The following is a 22,064-nucleotide window of genomic DNA, read 5'->3' as shown; positions in this document are numbered from 1 at the left end:
GTGGAGCATTTCTCTTTGGGAAGACTAAAGAAATATTTCCCATGGTGCCAAACCATGAATTTTCTTAGAAATTCTCCTTTTTTTACAGAAAAATATGCACATGTAGAATGAATATTTTCAGGCCCTCCCCTCCCAGGAAGTTAATTTCTCATACACCTTCAGACAAACTCTGACCACATCCTGGCCTAGGCCAAACACTGTAACGCTAAACAGACACGGTCCTGCCTCCCATGGACCTCCGTGGACTCTGAGGGCCTCCTGAATTCTCATTCTTCCTTTCTCAGGTCTCATCTCCTTGTCTGGGATTTGTTGGTAGCCAAGCCTCAAGGCAGAGAGAGAGAGACCCCCAAGGAGAAGAGGAAATATCGTCTTACTCTTGCTTTATGAACACCTCACAAAATCTGACCAAAGCGGAAGACGGGTTCCTTCCCAGTATAAATCTTGCTTATGTAACACCTCGCTCCTGGGGTCCTCTGGCATTATTTCACAAATCCCAACAAAGTTCCTGGGAATTAGGGGATAAAGAGTCCTCATACTTGGCTTATAGATTGGCTTGATTCAGACCCTTGGCCTGGTCAGAGGCCAGGGAGCAGTTGGGTGATGACAAAAGAGAGTGCCACGGGATCTTCTGTCTGGGATGTCTATGGGGGGAAGGGGCTGAGGGCTCACAGGGAGTTCAAACAGAGCTGCTTTTCCCTATAAAGGTTCAATTCAAACCCCACAAATGGGTCAGGTTCCAAATCCAAAACACTCATAATCCAGTATCTTGGAGGAGAAAAATTGTCACTTACCAAGAGAAGCTGTGAGCAGCTTAATTCTGTAGCAGCCGTGAAGCAAAGTCTCCCTCTGTAACATGAATACTACCATGTTAATGACATTACTGAGATGATGTGCAACATGGCATCAGTACTAAACTGTTTTGAAAGGGATCCAGTGATGGATTTCAAGCATATTGCATCATGATCTGGAATGTGAAAACCTAACTGACCCACTCTCTGACTGCCACTGAGCAGCCCAGGGCTTTGGACACCATGTCTAACACTGTCCTGCACCAGGGCTGCAGGCATTAATTCTTATGCCCCCCTGGTCTAGGGCCCAAGACGCTCAATGTGCAGGAAGAATGTCTCATCATCCACCTTGGGATAAGGCCCTAGATCTGTAACTATAGGTGAATTTAGGCTCGTCTCTGAGAATCCAGTCACCAGGTGCTACCTGACCCACAACTCTGGCCTGACTCCCTTACATCTGCCAATCAATCAATCAATCAGTCAATCAGGAAGCAGGAACTAAGTGTCTGTGCCAGGCTCTAGGCTCAGATAGGGGTGGAGATGGAGAAAGGGCTACAAAGACAAAACTGAAGCAGTCCCTGCCTTCAGGGACCTTCTATTCCATAACTCACTCAGGTAACTAACCCAGGCTCATTAACTACAAATAAATAGTACAGAATGTGAACTGGCCCTCCCTACAGCCAAAGTGTCCTTCCATTCTACCCTTCTCAACTTCTCATCTTATTTCACACAATGAGGAGTCCAGATCTCTCATTCTCTCCTTTCACCACCATCTATGATCTTAGAGCAGATGTCCCAGGGTGTCCAATTGCTCCACTAATACAATCACATTCTACCTCATGTCACAAAGACAACAGGACCATGAATGTAGAGCTGTAAGGGATCAAGTCCACACACCCCATTTTAAAGGTGAGGAAACTGAGATTGAGAGAGCTTAAGGGACTTTCTTTGGGCCACAGAGCTAGAAAGTATATGAGGCCTTGAGACCAGGAGTCTGTCTCTTACACCCATCAAGCTGAATTACCTACCATAGCTAAGAAGTTCAAGCCCTTCTCACCAACGAGGGTCTGCTTTGTACAGAGGGTATCGCCTTGAGTTTGGCCCATAATTTACGTAGCCTTATTTTACACCCATTTCTAACAACCAAAGCCTATGGTTTGGTCAGGTTTTCTAAACATAAGAAAACTAGAAGGGGAAGTAAAAGGAAGATAAATGTGCTGTCAGGGACCCTCCCTGTTAGAGCAGAGGCAGATGAATGATGGAAAAGCAAACACCAGAACCCAAAAGGTCTCACAGTCTGAGAGTATTCAGCATAGGGGCAGAGAGGCCCTCTCTACAAAGCTCAGTCACCTCTGTGGGCACCATGTGACAGCACCAGACAATAAGGTAGAGACACCAGAAAGAGATGATGATCATCTGCAGGTGGACAGGCAGCCTAGCTTACTTTTTTTCTGGTTTTCCATCTGTCAATCTCTTATTTCTCATGAGAGAAGACAGGCATAAATGCAGATACCCAGAGAACATATATGTATTTATATGTAAGTGTAAGTGTATGTGTGTGTTTGTATATGTATGTAAGCATAGATGTACACACACGTATACACACACATATATGTATGTACGTATGTATTCTGGAGAGGCATTGAAGACCATGAACGGGGCCCAGAATTCAGGAGAAGCAGCATTTACATGTAGCTTTAAAGTTCGTAAAACACTTTACAAATACTATCTTATTTGATCCTCACAACCACCCTGGAGGTAGGTGCTATTTTTAGCCTCATTGTACAGATGCAGAAACGGAGGCAGATATGTTAAATGACTTGCCCAGGGTCACATGGCTAAGAAGTATCTGGGACAGCATTTGAAGTCTGGGTCTTCTTGACTCTACGTCCAGTGTTCTATCTGGTAGTGGTGGTCCAGAGGAGCAAATTCAATAGAGTTCAATGGGATAGACATTCGCACTCTGTTCAAAGCTAAGGCAAAAATGGAAGAAAAAAAAACTGCCCTCAAGGAACTTTCATCCTACTGGAGATATCAATCATGCATAAATAAGTAACGACAAAGTATACTGTAAGTAATCCAAAGGAATTTCTAGAAGCTGAGAGCATGAGTATCTGGGGAATCAGGAAAGGAATTGTGTAGAAGTAAGGCACCTAAGCCATGAGGGAAAGAAGAGATTCCTGGCAATCGTGGAATACTGCACCCTCAGAAAGAATGAGAATGACTTCTAACCAACAAGGTAGTTGTGGGAAGGAAGAAGATTCTGTTGTCCACATTCCTAGGTGATAGGGGTTGTGACCTAGCAAGGACAGTTTAGAGGTCAGAAACTAATGCGCAGACCCAAGGAGCTCTGTGAGGAAGGACCTATCAGAGAGGAGAACATGGAGTCACATGGCTAGGTAATGGTGTCGTGGGAGATCCAAAGTTCAGAAAACAGTATAAGAAACCCCATCTTTCTGCACATATTGCAGTCTTCCTGTAATCTTCCTGTTACCTTACCAGGGGAGGCTACCCATCCATTCAGGGGGAATGGATGTAAAGATTAATAAAGGCCTTCCTGATTTCACAACAGGTATTGTTCTTTATTTAAGATGAGCATGTTTCTCACTGCTGGGGGCTTTTCAGACAGGCTCACTTCTAACAGTAGTGGAAAGACCTGGGGACAGATAAAGGCCTGCAACCCATGACCCACAATCAGGAACTCACTGGAGTCAGTTCAAACTGATGAAATTTCCAGTATAAAAAGTTACACCTCAGAAATCTGCAAAGGCTATAGTACAAATCAGGGGCTTAAATCATCACTTGGTGGATTGTCTAGACTTAAGAAAGTAAAGGCAAAAATGCTAATAAAGCAAATTAATGTAAAAGTGTGTCAAACTCCATTTGTCCAGAAAGCTGGCCATTCAACACTTACTCCTGGCTATGATGTATGACTGACAGAGAATTCTCTTGATGGCCTAAAAGAATGGAACCCAAATAAAGACCTTCACAGAAATGTGTAGATGTATCAGAGCTGCAGACAACACAAACTGGGTTTTCTGTGTTGTTGGGTTTGTTTGTTTTTCAGTAAAGCAGGTAGACCTAGCTGGACTGCACATGGGAAGTAAGGAGAAGGTGAGGCTACACTTTGTCAGTTTCCTGGCCAAGCCTCCCATCCCCTGACCTGTAATTGACCAAGAGAAACTTAGGCAATTACAATGAGCCGCTGCTCCCAGGAAGGAGACCCAGGACTTCAGCCTCCCTTTGGGGATTACCAGCCCCTTCCTTCTCCTATGGTTCTGCAGATAAACGCAGTATCAGGGGCTTGGCAAGCTCTATGCTCTATATCCGGTTTTAAAGATCAAAACCTCTTTGTTCCTAAGTGCGTGGTTTTCCCTGAAAGACCTTCAGCCAAGTATCCCATCCGACTATGACCGTGCAAGGCATGCAAACCAGGTGAACTCTCTCACTGGGAAAGTGACATTCAGTGTTTTCAGATTAAAGGAAATTAAAAGCCTGTTATAGCTTATGTATGTAAATAAATTTACATAAATGCATGCATGTAAAATACTTCTATAAGAGAATCTTGACTATTTTAACAAAGAATGTGCTCACTGTGCCAAGAAACAAAAAATCCTTTTATCAACATCTTGACAGTGTCATTTTCTAGCCAAATGTCTGGCCAGGTGATGTGGGGTTGCATTTTGTGTCTTGCGAAGGCACTGGGATGGCTGCTACCCCAGTAAGACCAGAGCTGGACACTCTCTTGCAGTGAGGATGCCATGAGCCTTCGGGAGAGGAGAAGAGGATTTCTTTAAGATCTGTTTTTATGACCAACATTAAGAAGAGGGGGGAATAATAGCCACATTCTTCTCAGTTAGTTTGGCTTGTCTGAAAGAGGACAAAGAAGAGATGAGAATTTCCATGAGAATTTAAAGCTTAAGGTTACAAAGGTTCAGGAAAGGAGAGGCCCTTGGTTGCAGAGAAATAGAATAATAACTCATGTTTCTCTAGGACAAGAAGGTTTAAAAAGTTCTTTGGCTCACAACAAACCTATGGTACCGTCATTCCTATCTAATACATGAGGGAATTGGAGGTCAGAGGGCTGAAGCTATTGGCTTTACAAACTGGTAAATGCAGAAGCTAGGATTACAATACAAGTATCCTGACCCCAAAACTAGGGATCTGGACAGGACACCCCCTTTCCTTTACTTAAATACCAAAATGGGCAAAGAATCTTCTCAGTTTGGGAGCTTCCCTTGATTCAGATCACAATCACTGATGCTGTAAGAGGTTTTTTTTTTTAAGTTTTCCCATCAGTTTTCCCAAAAGGGCCCATTAAACATGCTGGACCCCTTCTTTGCTTTTCCTGATAACCAGAGAGTGTTGATGGGACACTTTAGGTGCTTCTCTGTCATTCTTCAATCTTACTACATGATCAACCCATCTTCCCTTTCCCTCATACAATTTGGTAATTTGATTTTTACTCCTGTTCTTCAGAGTTTCTATAATCATAATCTTATATCATTCCATTTTTCCCTTCATCTTGCAGTGCCTCACTCTGTTCTTTATCCTCACCACAACATTCACCCCTCAGTTCTTTCCCAGGCTATCACCTTGGCATTGACTGGTCTCTCCTCCTTTATCCATCTTGAACTCTTCGTGAACCAGTCTACCTCTACATTGTCCTCTCCTCTCAACCCTTTTGCCCTTGTATATTGTCATTGATCTTCCCCGCTGAGCCTCAGTCTGAGATCACTGTTGCCTTAGTTCCTAATCTCATGACCCTAAATGAAATGAGAAAATCACAAAACCGTCTTGCCTGGGTACACTACAAAGTTACGTCACATAATCTCAACAGGGCCATCACCGCGGTAAGGCTAGCCTTTTACACCTCCCTGATTGGGACACCATTCCACTCACTCATCACAGCAGCTTCTCCAAAAATTGTTATCCTTCCTCAAACATCTCACAACTCTGTGTCCCCCAACCCCACACTGTTGGTGGAGAACTTTCCCTCATGTTTCACTGAAAAACTTGAGGTATTCACTGAAAGTTCCCTCCTCCCTTCTCCTTCTCATCTCACGTCACTGAAACAGCTTCCCCACTTCCTTCCCTTTCATTCCTGTCTCCCATCAAGAGGTGACCATTCTCCTTGCCAAGGCAGACATCTCTCATGGCACAAGTGACCCTGTTCCATCCCATCTTCTCCATTCAATTGCCTCCTCTATCATCCCAACTCTCTAATATTCAATATCATTCTATCTTCTACTGGATCCTTCCCTCAAACTCAAAATGCCCCAAACACAACTTATGCTCCTCTGCCAACCTCCCTGTTCCTGCTGAGGGCACCACCAGTCACCCAGGCTCAAAACCTCAGAGACTTTCCCAACTCCTCCCTTTCATCTACCTGACCTCTCCAATCTGCTGCCAAATGTTGATGTTTCTAATTTCATGACACCTGTTTTATGTGACCCCTCTCTCCACTCACACGGCCATCAACCTAACATAGGCCTTCAGCACCTCTCCCTTGGACTACTGCACAAACCTTCTATTTGGTCTCTCTGGCTGGTCTCTCCCCACTGTCACTGACCCCCACCTCCAGTTATGTCAGATTCCCTAAAGTGAAGACCCACTCATGATACTGCTTCCTCCCTTAAATACCAGTGGATCCCTATAACCCCCGGATCAAATACAGTCCTCTGGTATCATTTCACAGCTCTTCCTTCCCATGCTAGTCATCTTACACTCTACTCACATCCATACATAAGCTATGACCCAACCTGGCTGTTTCTTTTACCTAACAACCCATCTCCCTAGTCTGTCTCTTTTAACTGGACGTGTCTCAAGCCTGGAATGTTCTTTTTCCTCTCTGTCTTTTGACTTTCTTTAAATCCCACCCCTTGCAGGGGAATTTTTGTAGTCTCTCCCCATTACTGGTGCCTTCCATCTAAGAGTACCTTCTCTTTATACCTACCCTTCCCTTTACAACACACACACACAGAGACACCCACACATATGTATGTATGTATGTATATGTTGTCTCCTCCATGAGACTGTGACCATGCTTTTACCATTCATTGAATCCCAGGATCTTAGCCTAATGCCTGGCCCATAGTAGTTACTTGATAAATGACTGTGGATATAGCAGCCAGTTCCCACCCCCTAGGTGCCTCTCCACTACCACTGGTTCTCTGCTCACTCTTGGTGTGTGGAAGCTGTGTTATTCCATGTCTACACTGAACATATTCATACAATTCAAACAAAACCAACTAAAAAGCAAAAATTTCAGATGAGCCCCCAAATCCTTCTTCCCCTTATCCCTCCAGCATGGCAAGCTGTAATCTCTCTCCTTGGTAAGATTCAAAGCCCATGATATTTGATGTATAAGAGTTTTCAGGGTGGGAGGAACATTTGTCCTTTTACATAGTTCCAGGAAAGGTCACTTAGCAGATTGGCTTCTTCGAGTGAACTTGTTGTTTCAGGACTGTTTTTTGTTTAAGGGTTCTAAAATCCTCAACCCAGACTCTGTCTTTCTTCTAGTTTATGGAGGTAGGGCATCAGACAAGGAAGTGTCTTTTCTGTGTTCACTACCTGTCTGTGTACCAGGCACTGTCCTAAGTACTAGAAACACAAATACAAGGAGAAAGAAAGGCAACCCCTGCCCTGGAGGAGCTTATATTCCAATGAGGGAAAACGACACATAAAAGAAAGTTTAAAAGAAGGGGATGGGGAAGCAGAACGTAAGTACTGGTGGATTGGGATGGTAGATAAAGTCCAGGGGGTCAGGCATACAGCCTGGAGAGGAATGGTGACATGGCTGCCCTGGGCATTTTCCTTCAAATGGAGATCCTAGAGGAACCAGGCTGTCAGAAGAAGGGGACAGAAGGTAGAAGGTACTTCCAATGAGAGAAGTTCAGTGATGAAATGAACTTGTAGGGTGAGTAGGCACAGTAAAGGAGGTTTCTGAAGTGGTTTTTTATCTCCTAAGCTCCTGAGTACACAACATGAAGTCACTGAGGGTATCAGAACAGATGAACAGAACCAGATTTATACCAAAAGGAATGGCATGATCTGTGAGTGGGGCCTAGGATGGCAACGACGAAGGACCATGCCCATAAGGGTGCCAAGAGAAGCAACAGAGAGGAGGGGAAAGATGCAGCAGGCATAGAATGAATTAGCAGGACTTGAGAGATGAAGAAGAGACAAGAATAAAGATAAGAGCTTTCAAATGTAGGACTCTGAGAAATAGTACGACATAATACAAAAACAGCTTGGAAGAGGGAACACAAGGAAACTTTCTTTGGGACATGAAGTGTCTAGCAATGAATGGGACCTCTAGATAGGGTGTCCTCTGGGCACTTGGTAATGTTGACCTAGCATCTAATGGAGGTTCTTAACTGAGTGTCCAGGAACTCGGTTTTTTGAATATATTTTGACAACTATTTCAACATAATTGTTTTCCTCTGTAATCTTTGTATTTTATTTTATGCACTGAAAAAATTACTCTGAGAAAGGATACATAAGTTTCACCAGACTGCCCAAGGGGTCCATGACACAAAAAGGGTCACAAATCCCTGAGTTAGAGCTTAGGGCCAAAGATCTGGGAGTTGGCTGCCTAGCTGTGATAGCTCAAATTATAGAACTGAGAATGACTTGCCAAGGGAGAGAGTTCAGAGAGGGAAGAGAAGAGGACAGAGGGAGAGCCTTGGGAAAACACCCACTTTAAGGGACTGAAAGTCAAGCACAGTGAAAAGGAAACTGAGGAAGAACAATGAGAGGTGTGGTATCTTGGAAGCTGGTGGAGGAAAAAAGTGTCACTTCTGGCAACACTGAATCAGGGTCCATGATGACTCAGGTTATGGAGAAAGAAAAGCTGGGTGTGATGGAGGAGGACAGCAAAGGGCATCAGGCTGTCCTTCAAAGGAAACTCAATGTCAGCTGAGTGCAAGGGTCCTGAGTCACTGCAGCCTGGGCTTCCTTCATCTGAAAATCAAGTGAACCCAAGGTCTGGGGAGCAAGAGAGAATGGAAGAAAGGGAAAAAAAGGATAATCTCTCGGAATATCCAGGCAAAGCCTGGAGAGGAGGAAAATTCTTGAATGGTACATTCATATCATTAATGGCCTCCCAAATGTGTTTTGGACCTTTAATGATTACAAGGTGATTGGGAAACGAGCACTAAGGAACTGTGTTAGATGTACTTTTCTAGGGGAAAATCAAGAGCAGAACCCAGTGATTCTCTCCTTGCTAAGTTAAATAGTGCCAACCACAAAAGGGGGGACTGGGGCATAGGGGCTGATCATTATAGGTTACTTCAAACATACACACATACACACACACACACACACACACAGCTAAAGCTGAAAGAGTTCATTCTGGCCTCCATTGGAGAAAGCTAGGTTGAAGGAAGGACCAGTTCAAAAGTTCTCTAAATAGCAGAAGAATCCATTCGTTTTTCTCAGACTTTGGTGTTTATAGAAGCCATCCCAAGCAGGGTTTTGTCGAATGAATCTCTGACGCCAGTTCCAGCTGTAAGTTAAAACATCTGTGTCCGAGTTGGTTGCGGATGCAGACTGGTTGGAGATTATTTGAATTGTGTGTTTCTTTCTATGACCTTTTTAGATGTGGCTTTTGGGGGGAGGGAAGATAATATTCTTAAGCTTTCAGTTGCCGGCAAGAGTGCCAACAGGGGAACATAGCAGTAATATCTTTTAAAGTCGCCCAGATGAAGAGCAAAAATAGAAAAGTGTGGGGAGGGAGGCGGGCGGGTGAGCCCTTGAGTCATTTCACAATACTGTTGTATGGAGAACCTTAAAAAAATAAATTCTAGTCAGATAAATATAGGCATGTGGCTTGGAGATTCATGGCCTGAAATTTCCAATGAAAAGGGCTTTGAGGAGCAAGAAGGCAGACTCTGCTTGCCGGAGGATGAGGCCACTTCCCCTGTGATATTAACCTGAAAACATGAGCAAAATCTAGAGGATGGGGATTTCCAGGCAAGGCCGCTGCTGTCTGGAGGACAAGAGCGGTTTCTCAATGACCTGCAGAAACTGCCTCAGGTTCCATTGTAGAAAAGAAGAAGGCCAAGTTATCTGTTGTTAAGGACAACTCTAAACGTGCGTAAGTCATAGACGGAGAACTGTAAGGGACGATAGAAGTCATCAAGACCAGCCCTCTCATTTTACAGATGAAGAAACCGAGGCATGGAGAAATTAAGGACTTGCCCACAGGCCCACAGGGTCATCCAGACGATAAGTCTAGTGCCCTATTCCCTAGATAACGCTGCCTTTCATTCAGACAGAGCATAGGTGGATTCTCATTTTTCACTGAAGCAATGAATTCACAATTTTGAACTTCCTATTCAAAAATCAGGAATCCTTTGTTAGGGCTTCCTCAGAAGAAAAGGGCTAGCCTTGAGGAATGTGAAGGATAACAAAGACAGGTAATGATGGCAAACATTGACCTGAGCTCAAATCTGCCTCAGACACGCAACAGCTGTGTGGCCCTGGCCAAGTCACTTCACCTTGTTCAGCCTCATTTTCCCTCCTTGTAAAAGTGGTAAATAATACAATCTACCTCACAGGATTATTGTGAGGATCACATGAGAAAAGATGTAAAGTGCTTTGTAACCTTAAAGAACTATGTTCACACCACTAAAAAGGCCACCTGTCCTTCATCTTGGCCTTGTCCTTGGTGCTGGACCCCATGTCTCACTCTCCTTTATAATAATAACAACAATGATATACTATAACCTTTATAATAATATGAATATCATCTCCTTCACTGTCATTGTGATCATAGCTAACATTTATATGGAGCTTACCATGGGCCAGGCCCTGTGCGAAGCACTTGACAATTCTTATCTCGTTTGATCCGCACAACAACCCTGGCATGTAGGTGCTGTTAGCATTCCCATTTTACACATAAGGAAACAGGCAAAGAGAGGTTAAGTGATTTACCTAGGACCACACAACTTGTAAATATCTGAGGCTGGATGTGACTCCAGGCTCAGTGCTCTATCTACTATATTATCTATCTGGTGGCAAATATTGTCCCAAATCTATTTGGGGATGGTGAGTCAAAGCAGTGGTAAGAGCGTGAGAACAAGGTAATTGGGAATGGCTTAGCACATCAGGACCAGTAAGGTGTCGTAGAAGGAAGCTCTCATGCTAAACAGCTACATGATCACAAGCAAGTTCCTCTACCTCATGAGCCCCAGTTTCCCCATCTATAAAATGGCGGGATATCTATGTGTGTGACAATGCTTGTACAATTAGTAGCATCCCTACCCTTTCCCACCACCCACATCACTTTTACTAATATGGAGGGAGGTCATCTTAGACCAAAGGGTACGCTGAACAATTTCTGTTTCTTGGTTCTCAAAACTTATCACTTAATCACCAACCTTCAGAGGCAAGGCTCTCTTGCATTGATCCAAAAGCCATCTAGAGGCCATCTATCAGCACTAATTTAACTGCTGCTACCCTTGTCCAATGACCCAAAAGCCAGTGTATCATGGTAGGAAGCGAGAGTCCAACCCATCTTGATGTTCTTGCTTAATTTTGAATTAGAAAATATAAAGTTGTAGCCAGATGGAAGAATGGACCACCAGCTCTCCATGGAGAAGCACCTTATTTCACATTACCCCCACTGATAAATTCTATACTTAAGCTCATCTGGAGGGCTTGCTGTCCCCTGAATTCCACATTCCATCTACTATACTCATGACTTTGCTGTGCCCCATGCCTGGAATGCATTGGCCTCTTTAGCCCTGACTCTAAATCTCTGTCTTCTTTCAATGCTCAGCTCAAGTTTCACGAATTCCGTTAAGCCTTCCGTCAGCATTCTTGAGTAGAATTCAGTCTGGTATCCAAGTTAGTGGGTTCCCATCCTAGGCTTAATACTCAAGTGGTCTTGGGAAGGGGCTAAGATTAGATGAGGTATAATTTTCCTTCCAGGCTGAAAATAATAACACCATTAGAAGCGGCCCAGCCTCATGTATAAGGAGGCAGCCACTGAGCCAGGGCAGCCTGGTTCAAGGAGCTGTGTGTAGCCATCAGGGTGGTTCTTCTGTCCCACAGAAATAGATGGAAGGGAATGAGGATTAAGGGCCCAAAATACAGTACAGCAAAGGCCTAGGGAATAAGGAGGGGAGAGAAAAAAGAGAAGGAAAAAATGTATCATTGATTGTCTACCTATGTTATTCCTATCATAGTCAGACTTTATGGTCTTATGTCAACCTGTTTTATGCGCTGCTGTCTCATAAAACAAGATCCACCTCCCCTCCCCTTCATTTCTCTATTTATGACAAAAAAAAAAATGAGGAAAACCTGGGGTGAGTGGGGAGTGAAGGAAGCAGAGCACACAAAGACATTTTAATCACTGAGTGAAATGAGGAAATGGGACCCAGTCTAGACTGTGCCACTGGTGCCTACAGAGAGAAGAGCCAGTCGTCAAGAACCCACAGACAGGTCCAACAAAAGGCATTTGAAAGCCATCTTTATTGCTAGTTCCTCAAATCTCCAGATTTCCAGGGGCCTACAATGGGATGGGAGAAAGAAGCAGAATTAGAAAGTTCTATGGGACATTCTTGTCAGGGGAATGTTATGACTCCTCGGAGGGGTCTGTGGGAGGCACCCGACTGGGGACCAACTGGTCAATGAGCCCAAACCAAGCACACTCTTCTGGACAAGTTTCATAAAATCAGAATGGTAAAATTCAAGGGGAAAACCCACATTAAATGGACTTTGTTCCATTAGAAGACTACAACAAACCTGGACAGCATCAATTTTCAATTAGGTTCATTGTTTCCTCATTTATACATTTGTGTGTATGTGTGTATTTTTGTGTCTTTTGACCCTGTGTTTTCAGCTGAATGCTTCCAAAAACTGCTGAAGCTACTCAGTCCCCTTTGAAGAAAAATTCAGCACACATACACACACACACGCACACACATACAGTATTCTTGAGCAAAAAGGAGGGCCAGAGGAGGCCTCAAGAAGAGACTACATGGTATGTTGAGATCCAACTCTAGGCTACGGTTGAGTCATTCATTCCTTCATTCTATAAATCTAAACCTACTAAGGGCTTAATAAATGCTTGCTGCTGAACTGATAGATCTACATTGGTGAAAAGTGAATCCTGAGAGATGAACAAGTTAGATTTTAAGATGATTCCCAAAGGAAACACTTAACAAATTATAAATTCAAACCAAGTCAACAAGTATATATTAAACACTTACTGTGTGCTAAGCATTGTCCTAGGGAAGCAAAGAAGGGCTAAAGACAAACAGAGAGGCCCCACTCGTCTAAAGTTCCTGGTCTGATGGCAAAGACAAAGCACAAACAAGATACATCCACGATCAATGGAAGCCAGTCTCAGAGGAAAGAACCATTTTGCTACCTCCCTCCCCAGACCGAATTCACAGGTTTTTAAGCTACATGTCAATAACCGCACTAAGTACTAGATACAAACAAGGCAAAAAGACAGGCTCCGATCTCAAGAAGCTCACATCTCATGGGAAAGACAACACAGAAAGAACTACATCCAAGCACAATAAGGGCAAATGGGAGATAATCAACGGAGGAAAGTTACAAGAATTAAGGGGGACCAGGAAAGGCTCCTTGTATAAAGTTGAACATTAGCTGATACTTGAAGGAATCCAAGAAAGCTAAAAGGTGGAGATGAGGAAGGAGAGTTTCAGACATGGACAACAGTGAGTGAAAATGCCCAGAATTGGGAGATGGAGTTTACTAACCATGTCTTTACTAATAGAGTGATAGAAGTCAATGTTACCACTTTATAAATTGCAGGTTCCATTCTCCTCCCTCTGATGAAAATTGGGACATGTTTCATTCTCCAAATCAGTGGTACCTCTCCCAATCTTCATTATATTTCACAGATAGTCAGTCACTCTGCAGTCACAGCCACCAACTCTTGTAAAACCCAAGCATCTTGGTCATCTGGGCTGGATGACTTAAATTCGTCAAAGGCAGCTAAGTGCTTTTTTACCATCTCCCTACTTATCTTGGGTTCCAACCAGAAGTGTGCTAGTAAATGTTTAACAACTGACTCTCTAGGGGAAATGTATTCCCAACACACTTTTAAGTTTTATTAACACTTTCTTGCTCACTTTCTTACATTTAGACAACAAAGAAAGTGATAAATCAATCCCTGGTTTTTTGCATTTGCCAGTTTCTGAGGCGTAAACGCTCGTACTAACAATGTACCAATCAGCTGCCATGAGCCAGTTCGGTCTGACTCCAGCCATCCCTTATTACTTGATTTTATTTCTATCTCCCATCCAAACCTAATGTGCCAATCAAGAAACATTTATTAAGAATATGAAATTAAGCAAGAATTGAACCTTCCCTTCCTCAACCATTATCAATGTCCCATCCACCCTAAGCCACAGTCCCACTGCTTCTTCAACTGTCCTCTTTTCCCCCAAAGAGACTAAAATGGAGGTTGAGAGAATACCCTTAGCTCCACCTGTCATCCTTAGTTCATTCTACTTCATAACTTTTCTGACACTCACTGACTCTTCTACTTGCCCCATCCTGGGAGATCACTCAGCTGACAGTATGGGGGAGATCCCCAGCTTCACTTATTGGAGAACAAGCAAGTGCCACTGATTCAGAGAAGTTTATTCAGAGCATCCTTCCTTCAAGGAAGAACCTCAGATTGATTTCTTCGATCCAGGTATGCTGTGCTCCTTCTTCCCTTTACCCCCCTTGTCACAATTTTCCTCCCTACCTGACAGGTGCCATGATTACCCTCTACCCCTTTGTATATTTTTTCTTCTTTGCTTTGAGATGAAAGATTCCCTCCACCAATTTTTTACAAGAACATTTAATTCTCCTTGAATAGCTAGAAAATAGAGAGGGGCATACCTTCTCTATTATACACCTATGACTTCATAATAAAGAGAATAGCCATTTATTAAGCACCACATGTCTGTTGTCTGTACGACTATGGCTCTGAGAAATCAGGACCAGAGACAGAGCTTAGGGAAGTATTTTCAGAGAAGATGAGGCAGAAACCATGGAAGCGAGGCAGCTAAGGGGAGAGAGGAGAACAGCAAGGGCTAGGGACCAGAAGGTCTTCTAGGGCATCCTCCTTATTTTCAGTGAAAGGATGCTGAAGTTCAAAGTCATTCTAGTTGAAACAACAAGCAGAACATGAAAGAAATCTATCCAGAACCTTCCTAGAAGGAAATCGCTATTGAGGAAATGAGGGTCAGGCTACGTATCTATGCTTTGGAAGGGATGAGAGTGTAGACATGGATGATCTACTCTTTTTGGAAATGAATCTGAAAACTGTTACTGGTGGGGGGAGGGTCAAGTTGGTTAACGAAAGAAAAAGTTAAGAGTCTTCAAGGGCACTGAATTAAAACTATGGCAGTCACCCACAACTTTGCAAAGATAGGACAAATACCTGCATCTCTGTGATGGGATGCATCATCGCAGAAACAGAAGAAATACTCTTCCAGCATTTTACTTACCTGCCACAGGGCTCCAACAGGTAAAGGAGGAGAGGAACCTGCCAGTGGAATCTGAATGTTATGTTTCTGAACAAATTCCTCAGGAGAATATAGCAGCATGGGTAATGAACAGAGTGCCAGATTTTTATTCAGAAAGGCTTGGGTTCACATCCCATGCCTCTAGAACACATCTCACACAGTTCAGAAACCATGTGTAATTTGTTGCCTACACTATATAAACTAAGTGATTATTTTTCTTATTGTTATTAATAGAGAGGTCTGAACTGTGATCACTATCCCCCGTAGTGAAGCCTAAGTGCCAGCTCCAAATGAGTCGTTGGCAATGGGTGCCCAACAAAAGCAGAAAGTTTGAACGTAAGGATGGTGTCTCACATGTGCTCCTCCAGCCCTATGAAACATGGTTATCTTTACGGATGCTATTTTAATCACATCTTGACCCCACTGCTGATTCTGAATGAAAGTGAATTATCTTGTGTTTTCTCTGACAAGAAGGAATAATTTACTTACACCGTAGAGGAAACAAACCAGAAACACCCCCAGCTCTGGCTCAGCAATGACAGACGTGAGGACACACAGGTACAACCCAATGTACCCACTGGGTAATCAGAGGCACATTTTATATAAACAGAGGGTTCAGGCGAAACAGAGATTGGGATTTCCCAAATCCTGTGATTAGGTCAGGAAATCTCAAATCCCTGAGGCAGCTGATTAATACAAGGAGGAAGGATTGAGGAAACTGAGCATTGGGGGCAGGGAAGAGAGGCTGAGAGAGAAAACATATCTTCCTTCTGTGTCCACTGCATTGGGGGAGGTGGGATATAGAGGTCTAGGAAAGGAGTTGTCCAGATCTTAAGACAAAGTTGTCCTTTATTCAACTTTCTTATGCTTTGATCCCTAGATTACTAACCAAGAAAATGAAATGGCACACATACATTCATTCTCTCTCTCTCTCTCTCTCTCTCTCTCTCTCTCTCTCTCTCTCTCTCTCTCTCTCTCTCTCTCTCTCTCTCTCTCTCTCTCTCTCTCTCTCTCTCTCTCTCTCTCTCTCTCTCTCTCTCTCTCTCTCTCATTATAATGAAAGATGGACTGAACAGTTCCATCTCTCCAGCTGAGAAGGCCATCTCCATCCTGTGTGATCCATTAGTCAATGGGCCCAGGTGCAAGCAAGAACCCCAGCTTCGAGCTCTCAGAGAGCAGCCCTGTCCTTTAGCTGCTTAAGGCATTGAGTAACATGGGGGTGGGGAAAACATGTACCATGAAAGTCAATCAGGAAATGGTTATAAATTAGGAAGAGAAAGAGGAATAAAGGGAGAAGGGGCCTCCCATGCCACAGGAATAAAAGTCACTTCCTCTTTTCCTTAATTTCAGACCAGCAGAGCGGAACTCTTCTCTCCAGATAAAACCCCCTCCGCCTTGTGGGCTCGATCCGTCCATCACCTTTGCCGTTCTTAGAAAGTACACACAGAGATAGAAACAGATGTGACTTTTATGATCACACTCCTGGGAGACGAGCCTGCTGGCTGGAGACAATGGCTCCAGAATAAGCCTTCTGAGCACCCTCTGACTCTATTTATTTCCCATAGAAATCCAGGTTCATTCTCTAGACAACCTCATTCCCTAAAGCTTGATCGATTTTCCCCTAGTGAGTTTCAGGATTCTTATACATGTGGCAGGGATTGGAAGATGTTTCCTTTAAAAAAAAAATTGTAAAACCTATCGTGCTGCCTTCACTAAGGTAAACATAGACAGGCATCCTTAACACAGAGTGATAGAAGCGCAGGTAGAAGAGCCAGGTGGAAGTCCTAACCTTGGTACTTAACTGTTTGCATGGCCTCCTGTGACGTATCTCATCTCTTCAAACCTCAGTTTACTTTCATGTAAAATAAAAGGTTTGTGGCAAACCCATGCAAGGGATGCGCTGAGATCTGCAAGACTGGAGGCAGTGAACAGCCCCAGCAAGCCATTCCCAGACTCATAGCGATTTGGGAAAACATAAGGAGACTGGGCTTAATGACATCTGAAGACTGGCCAGGTCAGTCTCAGAGGGGCAGTAATGACATCTATTAAACACTAGGACCGGCTATATCACCAATCACTCTCGTTTTCCTCTTTAAATGATCAACTACTTCAAATAGGCAACTTGATTTGAAAAATGCATCATATTCTGTTTAACTGTGGTTCAAAAGGTACATTCTGGTATTAGAGACCGGATTTGTAATTCCAAGTTCTAATGCAGCATGAGGAATGGATGGTTAGGGACCAGACAGTGGAATAATTTTGACAAACAACAGTCCTTGTTCTAAGAGCAAGGATCTAAGGGGAAAAACATCCTTCTGATTAGGGTTAAATCAGTCATAAAGATGAGCTCTGTGGCTGCAGGCTCTCTGAGGGACTGGAAAGCTTCTCTTATTAGACTGCCCAAGAAGAAGGAGGCAGTCCCAGAAAGAGGAATGAGATGTGCAGACAAAATCTCCCTCTCTCTCAGATATGTGTGTGTGTGTGTGTACGCGTGAATGTATATATGTGTATATACACATACATGCATATGTAACCATATAAAATTAATATGGGTATATATACATATATATATACACATATATTATTTATTTAGCACTTTAAGGTTTAAAAAGGGCTTTACAAATATTATCTCATTTTATTCTTACTACAAAAGCTAAGAGGTAGATCCCATTGTTAAACCTATCTTACAGTTGAGGAAAATGAGAAGTGCCAGAGAGAAGTGAAGGGACTTGCCCAGGGTCACACAACTAGTAAGTTTCTGAGGTTGGATTTGAACTCCAGTCTTCCTGATTTCAAGTCTAGCACTCTACCCACTGCACTACCTAGCAGCCCTTAAATATCTTTCTGGCATCTTACAAATTTGATTGATTAAAAGTTTTAATCTAGAAATGAAAAATGAAAAAGAAGTTTATATATGTATATACACATGTGTGTGTGAAGAGGGAAGGAGGGAGAGGAGGAAAGGGGAGAGGGAGAGGTAGAGAGAGAGAGAGAGAAGTTACACTGTAGAACAAACAATAATATTCTGAGAGGAAACTATAGGAAGGAAACAAGTAATTTTTTTTAACTCATGGCTATATATCATTATGTAGAAATGCAGAAAATACCGGTAACAAGTAAGATGATCATAATGCAAGAAAGAGTAGGCATTATTAATATGGATAAGAATGGGTAATGTGTATATTTATACATACATGCATGTATATATGTGTATATATGTATAGACACATACACATAGAGTAGAAGAAAAGTCATGTGAAAGGGGAAGGTATTAGCACCTGGGGAGGGAGTGGTGCAGGGCAAAAAGGGCCTCTCTGCACAAAATGAGCTTTAAACTGAATCTTGAAGCAAGCCAGGGGAACTAAGACAAGTAGAGGTGAAGGGTCAGAGCATCACAGTCATGGAGGATAGCTGAGGCAAAGGTGTGGGGGTAGCAGATAGAGTACCATGTGCAAAGGACAGCAATTAGGCCAATATGGCTGGTTTGTAGAGTGTATGAAAGGGAGAAGACTTGGAAAAGGAGGGAGGGGCCAAGGTGTAGAAGGCTTTGAATTAGTCAAATTAGTTAGCTATTTAGGGTAACAATAGCAATGATCATTATGGGCCAAATGAAAAAAATCCGGGAAAATGAAAACCCCTCTTCTGTATAAGACAAAGCCCATTACAGGAGACAAACTAAACGTTATGAGGACTGGTAAAGTTGTTGACAGTCCTCAAAGGGTTTGTCTAGGTTCAAGTATTGACAAACAGTGACTCATAATAGATAGGAGAAGTAGAAAAAACAATCAATTGAATTTAGGTATTTGTGTACCTTTAAATCCCACCTAATTATATACCCATTTTAAGTGTTTATTAATCATTACAATTACTATTAATGCTCATTAAAGACTTTTTATGGAAAAAGAATAATTGAATAAAAATTGAGCAATCCATTCAAGTTTTCTCAGCTATGTGTGTTTATGGAAAGCCCAGGTTGTTTTGGGGACTGCCAGAAAAGGGGAAATAACTTCCACCTGCTATGGAAACTGTTACCCTCTCATATGGGTTAAGGTACTAGAACTCTTGGGATCCTCTTAGGCCTTGTTCATACACATGCCTACAAATCTGAATCCTACCAAAATCAAAATAGCCTAGAGAAGAATTCTTGGTTTAGGAATAAACAGACCCTTCTATCAAAAGTGATTCCTAATCCCTGAGGGGATACTGTAGTGGCAACTTGTGCATAGTATTTAACTAAGGAGGAAAGAAGGAAGAGGAGGCCAAAGAGGGCTACAGAGAAAGAAGAGAAAAGAAAGAGAACAGGAAGAGGAAACAAAACAAGAAAAACAAGAACACCTACAATCAGAATAACATAAGACATAACAGCTTCTACACTAAGGGATCAAAAGGTTTGGAATAGGATATTCCAGAGGTCAAAGGAGATAGGATTAAAACCAAGAATCACCTACCCAGAAAAACTGAGTTATAAGCCTTCAGAAGAAAAAAAATGGGTATTTCATGAAATACAGGATTTTTAAGCATTCCTGATAAAAAGACCAGAGCTGAACAGAAAATTTAACTTCCAACTGTAAGACTCAAGAGAAGCATAAAAAAGTAAACAGGAAGGAAAAATCATAAGTTATTCAATAAAGTTAAACAGTTGACATTCTACATGGGAAGATGATACTTGTAACTCCTAAGAACCTTCTCGTTATCAGAGTCACTAGAAGGAGTATACATAGACAAAGGGCATGAGTATGAGTTGAATATGATGGGGTGATATCTAAAAGACAATATTAACAGGTACAAAAGAGGAATGCACTGGGAGAAGAGGAAAGGGAGAGAGGTAGAATGGGGTAAATTATCTCACATAAAAGAGTTTTTACAGTGGAGGAAGAGATGGTAGAAGTGGTGAAGAGTACTTGAACATTACTGTCATGGGAAATGGCTCAAAGTGGGATTAACCAACACATTCAGTTGGGTACATAAATCTCATACCCTACAGGAAAGTAGGAGGGGAATGGGATCAGAGGGTGGGTGCTGACAGAAGGAAAGGCAGATTGGGAGAGATGGTAGTCAGAAGCCAAACACTTTTGAGAATGGACAGGGTGAAGGAGAGAGAGAAGGGTGAACAAAGGAGGGAATATTATGGAAAGAAATACTAATCAGAACTATGAAAAAATATAACAAATATCTCTGATAAAGGCCTCATTTCTAAAATATATAGATAACTGGGTAACATTTATAAAAATAAGAGCTGTTCCCCAACTGATAAATGGTGAAAGGATATGAACAGGCAGTTTTTAGGCAAAGTAATTAAAGATATCTAGTCACAGGAAAAATGTTCTAAATTACTATTGAGTAAAGAAATGCAAATTAAAACAATTCTGAAGTGCCACCCAGTACCTATCAGATATGCTAATATGATAAAAAAGGAAAATGATGAATGTTGGAAGGGATAGGGGAAGACTGAAACATTGGAGTTGTGAATGGATTAAACCATCTGTATGGCATTTTGGAACTGTGCACAAAGGGCTCTGAAAGCATGTATACCCTTTGATCTAACAATACCACTACTAGGTCAGTATCCTAAAGAGACAAAAAACAAAAAGGAAAAGGGCCATATGTACAAAAATAGTTTAGCTTTTTTAATGGTAAAAAGAATGGGAAATTGAGGGGATGCCCATCAATTGGGAAATGGAAGAACAAGTATGGTGTATGATTGTGAGGGAATACTATTGTGCTATAAGAAATGACATGCTCTCAGAATAACCAGGGAAGACTTACATGAACTGATGCAAAGGGAAAAGAGCAGAACCAGGAGAGCATTATACACAGTACTAGCAACATCATAACAAAGATCAACTGTGAATGACTTAGCTCTTCTCAGCAATACAGTGATCCAGGACAATTCCAAAGCACTTATAATGAAGAGTGCTCTGCACCTCCAGAGTAAAAATGATGGCATCTGGATAATGCAGACTGAAGCATACTTTTTAAAGACTGTCTTTATTTTTTTTTTTGGTCTGTATTTTCTTTCACAACATCACTAACATGGAAATATGTTTTGCATGACTGCACATGTATAACCTATATCAAACTGCTTGCCTTCTCAATGAATTGGGACAGAAGAGAGGGAGGGAAAGAATTTGAAAGTCAACATTTAAGAAAGTGAATGTTAAAAATTATTTTTATATGTAATTGGGGAAAAATAAAATGTTAAATATTTTTAATTAATTTATTTTTAGTTTTCAATATTCATTTCCACAAGATTTTGAGTTCCAAATTTTCTCCCCATCTCTCCCCTCCTCCCACCCCAAAACACTGTACATTCTGATTATTCCTTCCCCAATCTGCCCCTCCCTTCTATCACACCCCTCCTTTCCCTTATCCCCATCTTCTCTCTTTTCTTGTAGGGCAAGATAGATTTCTATACTCTATTACCTGTATGTCTTTAAATAAATTTTTCTTTAAAAAAGAATAACAGGGGGCAGAGCCAAGATGGCGGAGTAGAAAGACGCACATACACATAGCTCCGAACCCACAACCCACAGAATGGCTAGAGAGGACCAACTCACGGTGAATTCTGCACCCAGAGGCCACGGAATATTGGAGCGAGGGAGATTTCTGTCGAGCGGGCTACGGGGACGGGATCTCCAGCGGCCACGCGGGTCCCTCCACCCACAGAGGGACCTGCAAACCTCTCGCAAAAGGTCCGTCACTCTGCAGACGCGGAGCCCAGCCCAGACCTGAGGCGGCCGTGGCTCCGAGAGGTACAGATCCGAGCAGGCTTCAG

At 42.5% G+C, this 22,064-nt stretch overlaps 1 protein-coding gene and 1 long non-coding RNA gene across 2 annotated transcripts in view; both read right to left on the bottom strand.

Annotated features, from left to right (window-relative positions):
• LOC140497773 (uncharacterized) overlaps positions 1-21,492 on the bottom strand; it is a 33,245-nt gene extending 11,753 nt beyond the window's left edge. Inside the window, exon 1 of the long non-coding RNA XR_011964840.1 lies at positions 792-21,492. This is a non-coding gene — a long non-coding RNA (uncharacterized lncRNA). The remainder of the gene's footprint in view (positions 1-791) is intronic.
• Positions 1-22,064, bottom strand: part of SUGCT (succinyl-CoA:glutarate-CoA transferase) — a 634,978-nt gene that overhangs the window by 309,800 nt on the left and 303,114 nt on the right. The gene's annotated exons all lie outside the window — the stretch shown is intronic.

This window comes from Notamacropus eugenii, chromosome 3 (genome assembly GCF_028372415.1).
Source record: "Notamacropus eugenii isolate mMacEug1 chromosome 3, mMacEug1.pri_v2, whole genome shotgun sequence".
Taxonomy (NCBI): domain Eukaryota; kingdom Metazoa; phylum Chordata; class Mammalia; order Diprotodontia; family Macropodidae; genus Notamacropus; species Notamacropus eugenii.
This window is presented reverse-complemented; position numbering and strand designations above follow the sequence as displayed.